The 17,123-nt window shown below is 35.8% G+C and overlaps 1 non-coding gene across 1 annotated transcript; it reads left to right on the top strand.

Moving 5' to 3' along the window:
* Window positions 1-2,284: 2,284 nt before the first annotated feature.
* On the top strand, window positions 2,285-4,645 carry LOC100581016. The gene is made up of 3 exons (XR_004028794.1): window positions 2,285-3,023; window positions 3,103-3,193; window positions 3,791-4,645. It is a non-coding gene; the product is annotated as a protein FAM47A (transcript).
* Window positions 4,646-17,123: the final 12,478 nt, after the last annotated feature.

The raw sequence follows: 17,123 nt of genomic DNA, 5'->3' as shown, positions 1-17,123 counted from the left end.
ATAAAAAAGGAAATAAAAAGAAAGTTAAAAATAAATCCATAACAAATTTGGTCTTACCAACCTCACATTATGAAATCTACTAAATATCTTGAGACTTTAACACAGATTCTTATAATCAATAAATGAAAATATTTGTGATATGTAAATGTATGATGTTGCTTTCCCTTTATATAGACACCAAATGTAGAATAATTTTATTTTCAAACTGTAGTAATACTATATAAATTAACAATATTTTACAGGATGCTTATTCTGTTCCAAACACTATACAAAGTCATGTTATATAGATTATCTTGATTTACACATAATCTAGTTCTTTGATTTAATGAGAAACCTAAGAGGAATATACATTGTGTCTATATTACAGAGGAAGAGCCAAAAGCAAGAGAGGCATTGATCATACCTCATTTACAAGGAGGAACTAGGGTATACCTGCTTGTAATGGTAGAAAACATTGTTCAGCTGCACCTAACAAGGGAAGTAAGAAACCTTCTTTTAAAAAATGAGTAAGAATGTACAGAAAAAATTATTACATGATGAGAAAATGATATGCTTAAGAAATAATGCAGGCTGAATTTGTCTATAATTAAAATTTTTTGTAAAAATGCTTTTCATAGTGTTGTTTTAAGCACTATAAGAGAGATAAAAATTTAACTAATATTATTTAAAGGAAAATGAAGGATTGCAACTGGACTGGTGGGGGTATAACGATATTCAGATTGGAAAGGAAGAAGGGAAACTGTCTTTATTCACAGATGACACTATCATGTATATAGAAAATTCAATGAAATATACAAAAATGCTTCTGAACATAATGAGTGAGTTTTCCAAGGTTGTATACCAGTGGGTATACAAACATCAATATTTATATATGCTAACAACAAAAAATTGGAAATTGCAACTAAAAAAAACTACATACAATAGTATGAAAAACAATATTTAGGAAAAATCTGGAGAGAGAAAGATGTGAAAGGCACATACACTAAAAAACACACAATATTCCTGAGAAAATGAAAAATCACATAAACAAATAGAAAGCTGTAAATTTCTCAGTGGTCAGATTTCCTATTGTTAACATGCCAATTATCCTCAAATTGATCTATAGATTCAACAGAATCCTAATCAAATTCCCAACAGGACTTTCTTTTTTTGACATTGACAAACTGACTTAAAAATTTCTATAGAAATTCAAAGGACCAGGCCGGGCGCGGTGGCTCATGCCTGCAATCCCAGCACTTTGGGAGGCCGAGGCGGGCGGATCACCTGAGGTGGGGAGTTCGAGACCAGCCTGACCAACATGGAGAAACCCCGGCTCTACTAAAAATACAAAATTAGCCGGGCGTGGTGGCGCATGCCTGTAATCCCAGCTACTAGGGAGGCTGAGGCAGAAGAATCGCTTGAACCTGGGAGGCGGAGGTTGCAGTGAGCCGAGATTGCGCCATTGCACTCCAGCCTGGGCAACAAGAGTGAAACTCTGTCTCAAAAAAAAAAAAAAAAGAAATTCAAAGGACCTAGAAAGAACTAACTTTATAAAAGAATATTGTTAAAGGACTAATACAGCCTAATTTCTAGATTTATTATAAAGCTAAAGTAACCAACAGAGTGTGAAATTTGTGTGACAGAAAAATCAATGGAAGAGAAAAGAGTGTCCAGAAATTGACCTTCAAAAAATATACACAACTGATATTCTACCAATTTCCAAATGTCATTCAGTGGAGAAAATTTAGTCTTTACAAAAATAATTCTAAAATTATCAGATATATGTAAGCAATAGGTACATTTATAAATAAAAACTTCGATCTATATCTTGTGCTGTTTACAAAAATTAAACCTTGACCTTTGGATAGGCCAAGTTTTCATAGATACATCAAAAGAAGCACAATCCATAAAAGAATAAGTTGATCAACTGGACTTCATCAAATTAAAAAATTTGTCTTTGACACTGTTAAGACAATGAAAGGGAAAAGCCAAGTGAAAAATTTGTAAATCATATATCTGATAACCTATTTACATCTAGAACACAGCAAGGATTCTCAAAACTAAATATGATATCCAGCAACACAATTTAAAAATGGGGAAAAGATCCACAGAAACTTCAACCAAGGAGAGATAAGGATGGCAAATCAGCAAATATAGAGATGTTCAATAGCAGTAGTCATTAGGAAACGCACATGAAACCCAGAATGAGATTCCACTACGCACCTGTTAGAATCTGGGCTGCGCTTGTGATGTCAGCGCTGCTCCGCCTCCAGGAAGGAACCTGGGCTGCGCGTGGCTGGCGGTCTCCTAGCGACTAGAGCGGCAGAGATCAGGAACCGCAGAAGTTGGAGACTTGGCACCCCAGCGAGAGCCACCATGGGGGACCAGAGGCCGCAGGACTGGCTGATGTCCCCAGGCATGGACTCCAAGCCCCGGTACTGTAACCATCCGCCTTCCAAGCGCTTCGCGAAGGGCAAGCACGGGCGCCTGAGGTTCCCATCCATGGACACCCAGAACTGGGTATTTGTGAGGGAGGGCATGGACGACTTCCGCTACAGCTGTCCATCTCCCGAAGACACGCTCGTTTGTCACCGTGACGAGTTTTTACTCCCCAAAATATCTGTCAGAGGTCCCCAAGCAGACCCCAAACGACGGCAGAAAAAGCTGCTCAAGAAAGCGGCGCTATTTTCCAAGCTCTCTCCAGCGCAGCTAGCACAGAAGGCGTTTGTAGAGCAAGTGGAAGCCGAGCTCATGGCCAAGCATCCCTTGGCCATGTACCCCAATCTGGGAGAAGATCTGCCTCCAGATCTCCTACTACAGGTGCTGCAACAGCTGGATCCTGAGAGGAAGCTGGAGGACGCTTGGGCTCCTTGTGAGGCCCGGGAGAAGAAAACCGAGGTACCCACTGAGCCTGCTCAATATCCCCGTGGGGAGTTCTGCCCGCCGCCTTTCGAGACTGGCATGTCCCATCTCCACCCAGTGCCTCCCAAGACTCCGGTGTCCAGTCTCCGCCCGGAGCCTCCAGAGACTGGAGTGACCCATCGGTCGGTGCCCGGAGCCTCCCGAGACTCCTCAGAGGTCCAGTCTCCACCCGCAGCCTCCCAAGTCTCCTCGGGGGTCCAGTCTCCACCCGCAGCCTCCCAAGACTCGTCCGGGGTCCAGTCTCCACCAGGAGCCTTCCGAGACTGGAGTGACCCATCTGCGCCCGGAGCCTCCCAAGACTCATCGGGGGTCCAGTCTCCACCCGCAGCCTCCCAAGACTCATCCGGGGTCCAGTCTCTGCCCAGAGCCTTCCAAGACTGGACTGTCGCATCTCTGCCTGGAACCTCCCGACACTACTCGGATGTCCAATCTCCTACTAGACGTGCTGAAATTGCTGGATCCTGGGAGGACGCTGAAGGACGTATGGGATCGTTGTGAGGCCCGGGTGAAGAAAACTGAGGGACCCACCGAGCCTGATCAATGCCCTTGTGAGGAACCTTGCCTGCAGCCTCCCGAGACTCCGGTGTCCCATCCCCACCCACAGCCTCCCAAGACTCGTCATGTGTCCAGTCTCCGCCCAGAGCCTCCCAAGACTCCTCATGTGTCCAGTCTCCGCCCGGAGCCTCCCAAGACTCGTCGAGTGTCCAGTCTCCGCCAGGAGCCTCCCAAAGCTCCAGAGTCCCATCAATTCTCGGAGCCTCCCAAGATTGGAGCATCCCGCATGAAAGAACTGCTTCAGGAAGATATGCCAAGCACAAAAGAGTGCATTTCTGACCCTCTTCAATATAGATACACGTCAGAAAAACTCCGTGAATTCTTCAAGTGGGCTGCAGACCTGGGAGTTGATGAAGAAACAATCTGGAATCTGTTTGACTTCACCACCGAGTACAGAGCAACCCATGACGACCAAAAGATTAAGAAGGTAAACGAGTGCTCCTCAGAGCTGAAGTACAGCGTGGAGCTAGATGAAAAGGATGAGGACAAATTCTTCTCACAGGAAAAATACTGGGGCAGGAAATTTCACACGCCATCAAATTCTTATACCGCTCAGCCTGTGAAGATGTGGTATGGAGCATGGTACCTCAAGCCAAAGTTGTGGAAAAAGCGAAGAAGTAATGAACCTTTGACCCCAAGCTCTTACTTAAAAAGCCTGATGAACCTGACGTTCTTGACGATCTTTATGGACCAATTGCCTTTAAGGATTTCATTCTAAGCAAGGGCTATGAAATGCCTGGAATCCTCAAAAGGCTGTTTGCCAGGAAGGGATGGACTTATGACTCTGTTAAGACTCCTATTCAACGTGCAATGATATTTTACAAGTACAAAGAAATCGTAGAGTCATCGGAAGAAGATTAGGCGCTTTTCAATTTACTACTCAATTGGGTATTTCTTGCTCTCATTTTAATCATCAATCATAATTTATGATGACTGGCCCCCTGGATGTACAACTTTGGCAACATCTGTAAATTCAATACCTAATGTTTATCAATATTTCTTAATGACCTGCTTTGGCTTCATCATTTCATATATTTTATCAATTATGCGATTAATATTCACATATACCTTCTCACATTGTTGAAGCATTGTGAATATTACATCATCATGTCAATTATTTGTAAAAATACATAAAACCAGAAATTATTATTATTAGAATTATTCTTTAAAAGAGAAATAGGGTCGGGCACATTTGCTCATGCCTGTAATCCTTCCCGCTTTGGGAGGCCCAGGTGGGTGGATTGCTTGAGCCCAGGAGTTCAAGACCAGCCTGGAAAACATGGTGAAACCTGGTCTCTATAAAAAAATCCATAAATGTTGAAGCATTGTGGATTCCATTTTTGGATTTTTAACAACCTAAACTTTCTGTTGATATCTCTAAGGGCTATTCTCTAAGAGTAAGAGAAAACTAGAAATAGCTCAATCTCAGCAAGGACTGAAGCCCAGTTTCTAATAATAAACTCATTACACATGATTAAGGTGATCTTCCATTAGCACATCTGGTTGAGGGAAACAAAATGAAATTTCTCAGGAAGAAGTGAACATCAGATGGAGTTTTAAAGTATCTGTACATTTTCTGCACATACTATCCTGAATAAAAAATAACTAGACATAGGAAAAGACAGAACTGAAGTAAACATTAATTGTAAACATGACCATTGCAATTGACCCACAATATAGTCAGGTATTTGAGATATCAGGCAAAAACTAAAATTACCTGGAGTGATATTTCAAAAAATGGAATGGTAAGTTAGACAATTTTAGCAGAGAACTGAAAAAATGAAAAATGGACACTTTAGGACTAACTATACAAGAAGCAATTTTAAAAACTCAGTAAATAGATTTAATAGTACGTTAGACAGCTAAAGAGAAAATTAATGGCCTAGAAGATAAGCCAGAAGAAAATATCCCTATCCAGTTATTGAGAGAAAAACAGAACAGATAACAGAGAAATAAGTGTAGGAGACATTTGGGACATGGTGAAAAGTATAAAAATGTATAATTCGAGTTACAGAAGAATAGAAGAGAAAGATGGCACAACAACAATATTTGAAAAGCTAATGACTAGGAAACTCTTGAAGCTGGAAAATACCAGTGACAGATTCAGGAAATGCTACAAACCACAAGAATGATAAATATAAGGAAAACCACACCTAAACACATCATATTAAAATTTTTGAAAACCAAACATGAAAATAAATATACATGTTTGTTTGTTTTAAATTTTGTATTCCTAATTTTTGTGGGTACATAGTACGTGTATATATTTTAATATTGATATGTTAATATCAACAGAGAAATAATTTCACTGCCCTAATAATTCCTTGTGCTCTGTCTACTCCTCCCTCCCTTAGAACCCTTAAATCTCTGAAAGTTACCGACCTTTTTACTGTCTCCATAGTTCAGGCTTTTACAGAATGTCAAATAGTTGGAATCACGCAGTACACAGCCTTTTCAGATTGGCTTTTTCCACCTAGTGAAATTAGTTCATCTATGTCTTTCTGTTTTTATCACTGAATAATATCCCACTGAATGGATGTGCCATACATTGTTCATCCATTCACCTATTCAAGGATGTCGTGGTCACTTCTAAGTTGTGGAAATTATGAGTAAAGCTGCTATAAATATTAGTTTTGTAAGAAAGTTTCAAGCTGTTTTCCAAAGTGGTGTACCATTTTGCATTTTCACCAGTAAAGAATGAGAGTTCTTGTTACTCAACTTCCTTGCCAGCATTAGGTGCTATCAGTGTTCTGGAATTTTCCATTTTAATTGTTGTATAGTTGTTTCTTATTGTTTGTATCAATCAAGGTCCTTGAGAGTGACAGAGCCAATAGGATATATGTATATGTAAAAGAGATTTATTAGGGAGAATTGGCTCACATGATTACAAAGGTGAATTCCCACAATAGGACTTCTGCCAGCTGGGGACTGAGAAAAGCTGATAGTGAAGCTGACAGTGCTGCCCTCAGTCTGAGGCCAAAGGCCCAAGAGAACCCGGGAGCCTGTTGGTGCAAGTCCCAGAGTTCAGAGGCCAAAGAACCTGGAGTCCAATTACCAAGGGCATGAAGAGAGAAAGCTAACTTCTGGCAAGGGGAGGGATGGTCAGAGCAAGAGACCTCAGCAAGCTGAATACCCCCCTTCTTCTGCTCCCTTTGTTCTATCTCTGTTGGCAGCCAACTGGATAGTGCTTATCCACATTGAGGTTGGGTTTCCTTTCCCAGTACTCTGACTCACATGTCAATCTCTGAAAACACCCCTTTGCACACACCCAGAAACAATGCTTCAGCAGCCATTTGGCATCCTTCAATCCAATGAAGTTGACACATACTATTAACCATCATAATGTTGTTTTAGTTTACAATTCCCTAATTACATATACTGTTGAGCATGTTTTCATTTGCTTATTTTCCATTTGCAGATCTTCTTTCATGAGGTGTCTGTTTAGATATTTTATCTGTTTTAAATATTGAGATGTTTGTTTTCTTATAGTTGAGTTTCTAGAATTCTTTATGTATTGTGAATACAAATTCTTTATTCTATATATGTTTTGAAAATATTTTGTCTCACTGTATGACTTGATTTTCATTCTCTGAACAGGATGTTTCACAGAAAAACGTTATAATTTTAAGGAATTCCAATGTATCTACTTTTTTCCATAGATTATGCTAATGGTGCTGTATCTAAATAGTCTTGGCCAAACCGAAGGCCACCTATATTTTCTCTTATGTTATCATCTGGGACTTTTATAGTTTAGCATTTATATTTAGGTCTACAATGCACTTGATGCTATTGTTTGTAAAATGTGCAAGGTCTGTGTCTACATTCATTTTTTTGCATATGAATGTCCAATTATTCTAGCACATTTTGTTGAAAAGAGCATTCTTTCTCCACTGAATTTTCTTGCTCATTTGTCAAATATAAATTGGTTATATTAATGTAGGTCTATTTTTGGACTTTCTCTTCTGTTCCATTGATCTATTTTTCTGTTTCTTTACCAATACCACAATATGTTGATTATTGTAACAATATAGTCTTGAAGTCAGATAGTATTAATCCTCTGATTTTGGTCTCCTTCAACGTTGTGTTGGCTATTTTGGGTCTCTTGCCTTTCCGCATAAACTTTAGAACCAGTTTGCTGAAATCCACAAAACAATTTTGAATTTTGATTGGAAATGCATTGAATCTATGGACAATTTTGAAAAAGTTGACATCTTTAATTATTCATCAATTTTTTAGTTTCCCTTTATGTACCTCTTATACATATTTTGTTAGATTGTACCTAAGTATTTCATGTTTTTGGTGTCAATATAAATGGCATTGTGTTTCTAATTTCAAATTCCAACTGTTCATTTCTAGTATATAAAAAAGAAAATGGGCCAGGCACGGTGGCTCATGCCTGTAATCCCAGCACTTTGGGAGGCTGAGGCAGGCAGATCATGAGGTCAGGAGATCAAGACCATCCTGGCCAACATGGTGAAACCCTGACTCTACTAAAAATACAAAAATTAGCTGGGCATGGTGGCATGTGCCTGTAGTAGTCCCAGCTACTTGGGAGGCTAAGGCAGTAGAATCGCTTGAACCTGGGAGGCGGAGGTTGCAGTGTGCCAAGATAGCGCCATTGCACTCCAGCCTGTTGACAGAGTGAGACTCCGTCTCAAAAAAAAAAAAAAAAGAGAGAGAAAGAAAAAGAAAATTGCTTTTGTATACTAACTTTGTAACCTGCAAACTTTCTGTAATCACAAATTTGATCCAGAAGATTTTGTTGATTCTTTGAAATTTTCTACATAAGCAGTCATCCCAACTAAAAAAAAAAAAAAGAGTTTTATTTTTTCCTTTTCAATCTGTATACCTTTACTTCCATTTCTGATTTTATTGCATTAACTAGGACTTCCAGTATGATGTTTATAGGAGCAGTAAGAGTGGACTTTCTTACTTTGTTCCTCATCTTAGCATGAACTTGGTTTCTCAACTTTAAATATGACAGCTGTAGACATACAAACTCCAGGGGAACTCAGTCTTAGGAAGCATGTTCACTCTTTTGTGAGTTTTACCTCCAGGAGCCCAACTATATCTTCACAGTGAAGATCGGAAAAAATTACCATGTGCACCTTGGTGGGGGGGGGGGGGGGTAAAAAATAATCCCTTTGAAAAAATATGCCAGAAGAAATAAAAGAACACCTTACCTATAAAATAACAAAGAAAAGAATTATATCTTATTTCTCCTCAGAAAGCATGCAAGAAGAGAGTGAAAATTTAAATTGTTGAGAAGAAAAAAAATACCCCTACCAGCCTAGAATTCTGCATTCTGCAAAATCATCCTTCAAAAATGAGAGAGAAATAAAGACTTTTGCAGATGAGATAAATTGAGGGAATTTGCTGCCAGTAGATTTTCCTTGCAACAAATGTTAAAGGAATATATTCAAAGAGAAAGAAAATTATACAAGTCAGATGATCATATCTCCATAAAAAAAGATCTTTAGAGAAGGAATAAGTGATGATAAAATTGAAATGTTTAATTTTATTTTTTTAGTGATATAACCGATAGTTGTCTTTCAAAATGATCATAGCAAAAATATATGATTATGCTTTATAGATAAGTGAATGAATGACAGCAATGATGTAAGGGATGAGAGAAAAATTGGGAATATGTGTTATTAAAAGGTGCTTGCATTGCCTAGGAAGCAGTATGAAGTTATTTTAAGGTGGACCTGGAACAAGTGCAAATGTATATTGCAAACTCTAGGGCAACCCATTTTAAAAAGTTGTAAAATAAGTATCACTGATATGCTAAAAAAAAAAAGTAGATAAAATGGAATCACAAAAAAAGCTGAATTAAGATGACAAAAGGCGGAAAAAATAATAGAAGAAAAAATAGGGATAAAGAACAGAAAAAACATGGTACATATTAATTTAACTATATCAATAATCACATTAATTGTCAATTGTTTAAATACACCAATGAAAAGACAAAGATTGTCACAGTGGATCAAATATAAAACCCAACTATATGTTTTTTACAAGAAACTCACTTTAAATATAAATGTAGATATATAAGATAGAAGTAAAGTGATGCAACAAGATGTATCATGCTAACATCTATCAGAAGGAAAGTCAAGTAGCTATATTAATTTCAGCAGAGCAGACTTCTGAGCAAGAACAAGTATCAAGAATATAGAGAGGTACTAATGTGATGCCCTGCCTTGTTTTAACCTGATTGACTCTCCCTTAGCTGAGAGAGCCACACAGAGTCCATTTTGGCTCCTTTGCAGCCCCTTACTCACCCCTCTTCCTCAAGGACTTAACTAGAACAGGCTGACTCCAAGCACATCCAGGAACGCACTTACTGATAAGATATTGAGACAAGCTGCACCAGCAGCTCCTAGGGACGTGCTCAGTGGATGGTACCCAAAGCCCATGCATTATCTCTTTGTGATAGTTTGAGCCCCTGCACCTGGAACTGTTTATTTTTCTGTAACTATCTCTGTAACCATTAATTCTTGTAACTTTTTGCCTGTTCTGCTACTGTAAAAATTGCTTCAGCTAGGCTCTGCCTCCCCTTTTAGACCAAGGTATAAAAAAGAAATCTAGCCCCTTCTTCGGGGCCAAGAGAATTTTGAGTGCTAGCTGTCTCTCGGTCGCCGGCAATAAAGGACTCCTGAATTAGTCTCAGAGTGTGGCGTTTACAACTTACTCGGTTACAACACTATGTAATGACAAAGGTTTCAAGATGAAGAAGAAATAACAAATCTTAATTTGTAAGCACCTAACAGCATCAAAATACACGAGGTCAAAGCAATTTATTTCCCTCTTTCTGTTATTCACCATTTTCATTTCACCATTAAATTTTTTTTGGTCCACTGATCTTTCTGAATCACAGCTTTAGTCAAGTTATTCTCTGTTTAGACCTTCAATGGCTCTTCATACCCAGAGAAATAAGAATAGTGCTTCAACCTGAATTTTAGGCCAATGCTCAGTGTGATAATTTATTTCATTTTTCACATTTATTTACTACTGGTTTACTGTATCCAAAATAAGGCCTGTGCTGTTCCTTGTCTCTGGAGCTTTTATTTCTATTGCTTCATGCTGGAGTAGCTACTTTTCTCTGTTTCCTAACCTTTCTTTTGAACACCATCCAAAATGCCATGTTTAAATACCATGTCGTTTTCCACAACTTCTCATTTATTTGTCATAACCACCTTCTTAGAACGTTGTTATACTTTTAATGTTTTTTATTTGTACCATATAATATTCTGCCTTATATGAGAGTTATCTGTGAACTTGTCTCTTATCCTCCTGAATTATAAAATATTTGAGGACATGGTTTAATCATTTATATATGTTCTGCATGATATAGCCACAATCACGCTCATAGTGATAAAATACATTGGTTAGATATTGTTTTAAAATCTACATCCATGACAGCAAAATTGACATCCTCTTTCATGAAGATTTCCTGATCATTCAAGTGCTTTTTAATTTATCTCTAGTCTGAAGTTCTCAATCTCAACTCAATCTCTGCACCAGTTGTTAGCAGTTAAATAGTTATTTAATGGTTTCATGTGTCATCCTCAGTAGTTTAAAAGTTGCTTGAGGGCTGGGACCATTTTCATAATCTCTTTTGTGTTCCTTACAATAGCTTGAATATGTAAGTGGTTCAATAAATACTTGTTGAATTAGATTAAACACAGTAGTCTTTTATACTTCTTCCAAAATGCCACCATTTGGCATGCAAATGAAGCATCAATAAATTAGTGGACAATTGTGAAAATATCATGAAAGTTACACATAAAATCCGGCTACTTGAGAGGGCAATTTTTTTGCATTAATCCATATCATTTGGCAACCACACTCCATCTTCATTTATACCACAATTATCGAAATTACCCCCTAGAAGGCTACAGTTTGATATACAACTATAATTCTGAATAACCACCCATTTGTTCATCCTGTAAATCTTTATTTCAAGAGGGTTTTCCTCCATTGCTCATTTATTTGCACTTTATAAAATATGTGCATTATATGTGCTCTCTTGCCTTCACATTCACTTTTGACAGGATTCCAGTCACAGTGAGATATGTTCAAAATAATAAGTACATTTGTCAATCAAGAGGAAAGAGAACTGTAAACACGTCTTCCTCCATATTACTCTTATTTACTAGTGTGAGGAATACATACTCATGAGGAAATATTGAGAGTGGTTACAATGAAGAATATGATCCCCTGTCATTAAGCCTTCTTTTGCCTTTCATAGGTCCTTACAGGTTTATATAATATGCTACTTTGCAGAGATAATGGAGGGGTTGGGGGGTGCTACTTCTCCCACCTTGAAGTTTACAGTTATTGAAAGAATTAGAATTAACAAAATTCTATATTATTTTGCCATAGAAAAAGAATCAATTTAAAAATCTCCTTTATGGAATTTTGTCATATTGTCTTAATCAAACAAGTGAATATTGTATAAGTCCCAGAAGCTGTAGTGCTTTTATATGATTAGAAATTATGAAATCATTGCATAATAATAATTTTAAATTTATGAATTACTTTTTAATTTGATATATCCTGGGTTTTGAATACCTGGCTTGGACCATAATAAAAATGCAAAAATATACATATATAACAGAAAATCACTGATAAAAAAACCATATTTTTTGACATGCATGTCACATTTGTAAATCATATCAGAATATCTGTCACAGACTCAAAGTTGCTTAAAATAATTATTCACCAATTAAAATTGGTCAATATACACAATTCTCTCATTGATATATATAAGTCAATAGGCATATTAATATGTATAGATATATATTGATTTATATAACAATAAAATATCAATAATAATAAATAGATATAAAAATACAGGTCAACATATATAAATATATATTAACAAAAGAATTTAGTAGAGACATAGATATATACAGAAACTCAAAGTTGCAAACAGAAAAAAACTATCAAGTATTTTTTTCAAGATTACAAGAGGAAGCAGGAAGAAAATTTGCCAAAAGTAATTTAAAATCTATATATATTTTAAGATATGTATATATATATATCTTACATATATATCTTACATATATCTTACATATATGTTATATATATCTTATATATATATCTTATATATATATCTTATATATATCTTATATATATCTTATATATATATCATATATATTGTATATATATCTTATATATATGTTATATATATATCTTATATATATATGTGTAAGTGGAGGTTAAGAGGAAGGAGAGGATCATGAAAAATAACTAATGGATATTATTAGGCTGGATACCTATGTCAAAAAATAATCTGTACAACAAATTCCTATAACAAAAGTTTATCTATATCACAAACCTGCACATGTTCCCCTGAACTTAAAAGTTAAATTAAAAAAAAGAAAAATGCAAAAAAATCCAAACAAAATTACAACTAGATAAGAGGAATAACTTCTAGTGTTCTATACCACTCTATTATGACAATAGTTAACAATAATACATCATTTCAAGTAGCTAGAATGACTATATTTAATTTTGGCAACATAAAAAATGATAAATGTTTGAGATGATAATATGCTCTTCACCTTGATATGACTACTACACATTATATATATCAAAACATCACTGTGTACCCTATGAAAATGTACAGTTATTTGTCAATTAGAAAATATAAAATTAAAATAATGAAGTTTTAAATTTTAAAATGTGGTATTAAAAAAACACAATGAGATACCACCACATACCATTTGAATAGCTAAAATTTAAAAAATAGTGACAATAGAAAGTGTTGATGAGAATGAGGAGTAACTGAGAGTCTCATTTATTGCTGGTGGAAATGTAAAATGGTGTGGCTATTCTGGAAAATAGTTTGGCCATTTCTTATGAAGTTAAATGTATGCTTTCCATAAGATCCAGTAATCCCACTCCTAGTTATTTACCCAAGTGAAATAAAAATCCACAATTACACACACAAAAAAGAAAGAATTAGTGAGATTGAGGACAGGTTATTTGAAAATACAGTCACAGGACACAAAATAAAGAAGAATAAAAAACAATGAAGCGTACCTAATATATTTACAAAATAGCTTCCAAATGTAAAATTTAAGAGTTATTGACCTTAGAGAGGAAGCAGACAAAGACATAGGAGCAGAAAGTTTATTCAAAGGGAAAATAACAGAGAACTTCCCAAACCTAGAGAAAGATGTCAGTATTCACATGCAAGAAGGTTATAGAACACCAAGCAGATTTAACTCCCCACAAAGGCTATTTCAAGGCATTTAATAATCAAACTCCCAAAGGTCTATGATATAGAAAGGATCCTAAAAGTAGTTGAGAAAAGAAACAAATTGCACAAAAGGGAACTCCAATATGTCTGGCAGGAGACTTTTTAGTGTAAACCTTACAGGCCCCAAGAGAGCAGCATGTCATATTTAAAGTGTTGAAGGAAAAATGTTTTACCCTAGAATAGTATATCTAGCAAAAATATTCTTCAAACATGAAGGAGAAATAAAGTCTTTTCCAGACAAACAAACCTGAGGGATTTCATCAACACTAGAAATGCTACAGAGAGTACTTCAATCAGAAAGAAAAGGATGTTAATGAGCAATGAGAAATCATCAGAAGGTAAAAGACTCACTGGTAATATTAAATGCACAGACAAACACAGAATATAGAACACTGTAACGGTGGTGTGTAAACTTCTCTTAAGTTCAAATAAATGATGAACCAATAAAAATAATAACTACAACAACTTTTCAAGACATATACAGTACAATAATATATAAATAGAAACAACAAAAGTTAAAAGGTAGAGTGATGAAGTTATGGTGTAGAGTTTTTATTACTTTTCTTTTTCCTTGTTTGTTTGTACAAAGAGTGTTAAGTTGTTATCACTTAAAATAATGGTTTAAAAGACAGCATTTGCAAGCTTCACAGTATCCTCAAATTAAAAAAAAAAATACAACAGACACAGAAAAAATAAAAAGCAACGAACTAAATCATACCACCAGAGAAAATCAAATTCACTAAAAGGAAGACAGGAAGGAAGGAAAAATGGAAGAGAAGACCACAAAATGACCAGAAAACAACAGAAAGACTGGTTAAGTCCTTACTTAGTAACATTGAACGAAAGTGAACTAAACTCTCCAAAGCAAACACAGGATGGTTGAATGGATAAAAAAAAGACTCCATGATCAGTTGCCTATAAGAAATGTATATCACCTATAAAGACACACACAGACGAAAAATAAAGGAATGGAAAAAGTTATTCCTTGCCAACAGAAATCAATAAGGAGCAGCAATAGCCATACTTAGACAAAATATATGTCAAGGCAAAAACTATAAAAAGAGACGAAGAAGGTTACCATATAGTGATAAAGTGGTCAACTCAACAAGAAGATATCATTAGGCAATTTTTGCACTGCTATAAAAAATACCTGAGAGTGGGTAATTTATTAGAAATGAAGTTTAATTGGCTCACATTTCTGCATTCTATACAGTAAGCACAGAAGATTTGCTCTGGGGAGGCCTCAGGAAGCTTCCAATCATGGTGGAAGGCAAAGGGGAAGCAGGCACTTCACTTGGCAAAAGCAGGAGCAAGAAAGAGAGAACATGGGGAGAGGTTCCACATGCTTTTAAAATACCATATCTCATGAGAACTTACTATCATGAGAACAGCACCAAGGGGATGCTAAACCACTCATGAGAAATCTGCCCCCATGATTCAATCACCTCTCAACAGGCCCCATTTCCAACATTGGGGATTATAATTCAACATGAGATTTTGGCAGGGACAAATATATAAACTACATCAAAGATATAACATTGTAAATATGCACTCAAAAATGGAGCACCGAGATATATAAAGCAAATACAATTAGAGATAAAGAAAGAGATAGATCTCAATACAGTAATAGCTTGGGACTTTAATACCCAGCTTTCATCATTGGAGAGATAACCTTGACAGCAAACCAACAAAGAAACACTTGTCTTAATCTGTGCTATAGACCCAATAGACCAAATAGACACTTACAGAATACGCACCCAAAGGTTTCAGATTACACATTCTTCTCCTCAGCACATGGAACATTCTCAAGGATAGACCATATGTCAGGCCACAGAAAAAAAGGTCTCAAAAATTGCAAAAAATATTGCATTTATGTCAAATATTTTTCTGACCACAATAAAGCTAGAAATCAATAACCAAAGGAATTTTGGAAACTATAAAAACACATAGGAAATAAACAAAATGCTCCTGAATGATGATTGGGTCAATGAAGATGTTAAGAATAAAATTGTAAAATTTATTGGAAAAATAAAAATGAAAACACAATGCACAACAACCTATGCAAAAGCTCTACCAAGAGGGAAATGTATAGCAATATATGCCTACATCATAAAAGGAGAAAAATTTTAAATAAACAAATTAATTATGCATCTTAAAGAAATATAAGAGAAAGAGCAAACCAAACCCAAAATTAAGTAGAAGAAAGTGAAAATCACAGTAGAGATACATAAAATTTGAGACTAAAAATTAGAAAAGATTAATGAAAGAAAAAGTTGGTTTCTTGCAAAGATAAAGAAAATTGACACAACTTTAGCCAGACTAATAAAAAAGAGAGATCTAAATAAATAAAATTAGAGACGAAAAAGGAGACATTACAACTGACAGCACAGAAATTAAACAGATTATTAGTGGCCACTATGAGTAACTATATGCCAATAAATTGGAAAATATAGAAGAAATGTATAAATTCCCAGATATATACAACCTATCTTGATTGATCTAGGAAGAAATCCAAAACCTAAACAGAATAATAATAAATAATGAGATAGAAGTTGTAATAAAAGTTTTCCACACCAAACAAAAGCTAGGGACCCAATGGTTTCACTGCTGAATTTCACCAAACATTTAAAGAAGAACTATTACCAATACTACTTACAGTATTCTAAAAAATGAAGGGGGAGGGAATACTCTCAAATTCATTCTGTGAGGTCAGTATTACCCTGATACTAAACCAGACAAGGACACATCAAAAAAAGAAAACTATAGGCCAACATCACTGATGTGTATTGATGCAGTGATCCTCAACAAAATACTAGCAAACTGAATTCAACAACACATTTAAAAAATCATTCATCACGATCAAGTGGGATTTAGCCCTGGGATGCAAGGATGGGTCGACATATGCAAATCAGTCAATGTGATACATCATATCAACAGAAAGAAGGATATAAACCATGTAATCATTTCAACTGATGCTGAAAAAGCATTTGATAAAATTCAACACCTATTCATGATAAAAACTCTAAAAAAATGGTGACAGAAGGAGCGTACCTCAACATAATAAAAGCCATATATAACAGACCCACAGTTAGTATCATGCCAAGTAGTGAAAAACTGAAACCCTTTCCTCTAAGATCTGGAATAAAACAAGGATGCCCACTTTTACCACTGTTACTCAACATATTACTGGAAGTCCAAACTACCACAATCAGACAAGAGAAAGATTTAAAGAGCATCCACATAGGAAAGGAAGAAGCCAAATTATCCTGTTTGCTGAATACATAATCTTATATTTGGAAAAACCTCAAGACTCTACAGGAAAACTATGGGAACTTATAAACAAATTCAGTAAAGTTGCAGGATACCAAATCAACATACAAAAATCAGTATCATTTCT

This window comes from Nomascus leucogenys, chromosome X (genome assembly GCF_006542625.1).
Source record: "Nomascus leucogenys isolate Asia chromosome X, Asia_NLE_v1, whole genome shotgun sequence".
In the NCBI taxonomy this organism is placed as follows: Eukaryota; Metazoa; Chordata; class Mammalia; order Primates; family Hylobatidae; genus Nomascus; species Nomascus leucogenys.
The sequence above is the reverse complement of the archived record's forward strand: the minus strand, read 5'-3'. Positions and strand labels throughout refer to the sequence as shown.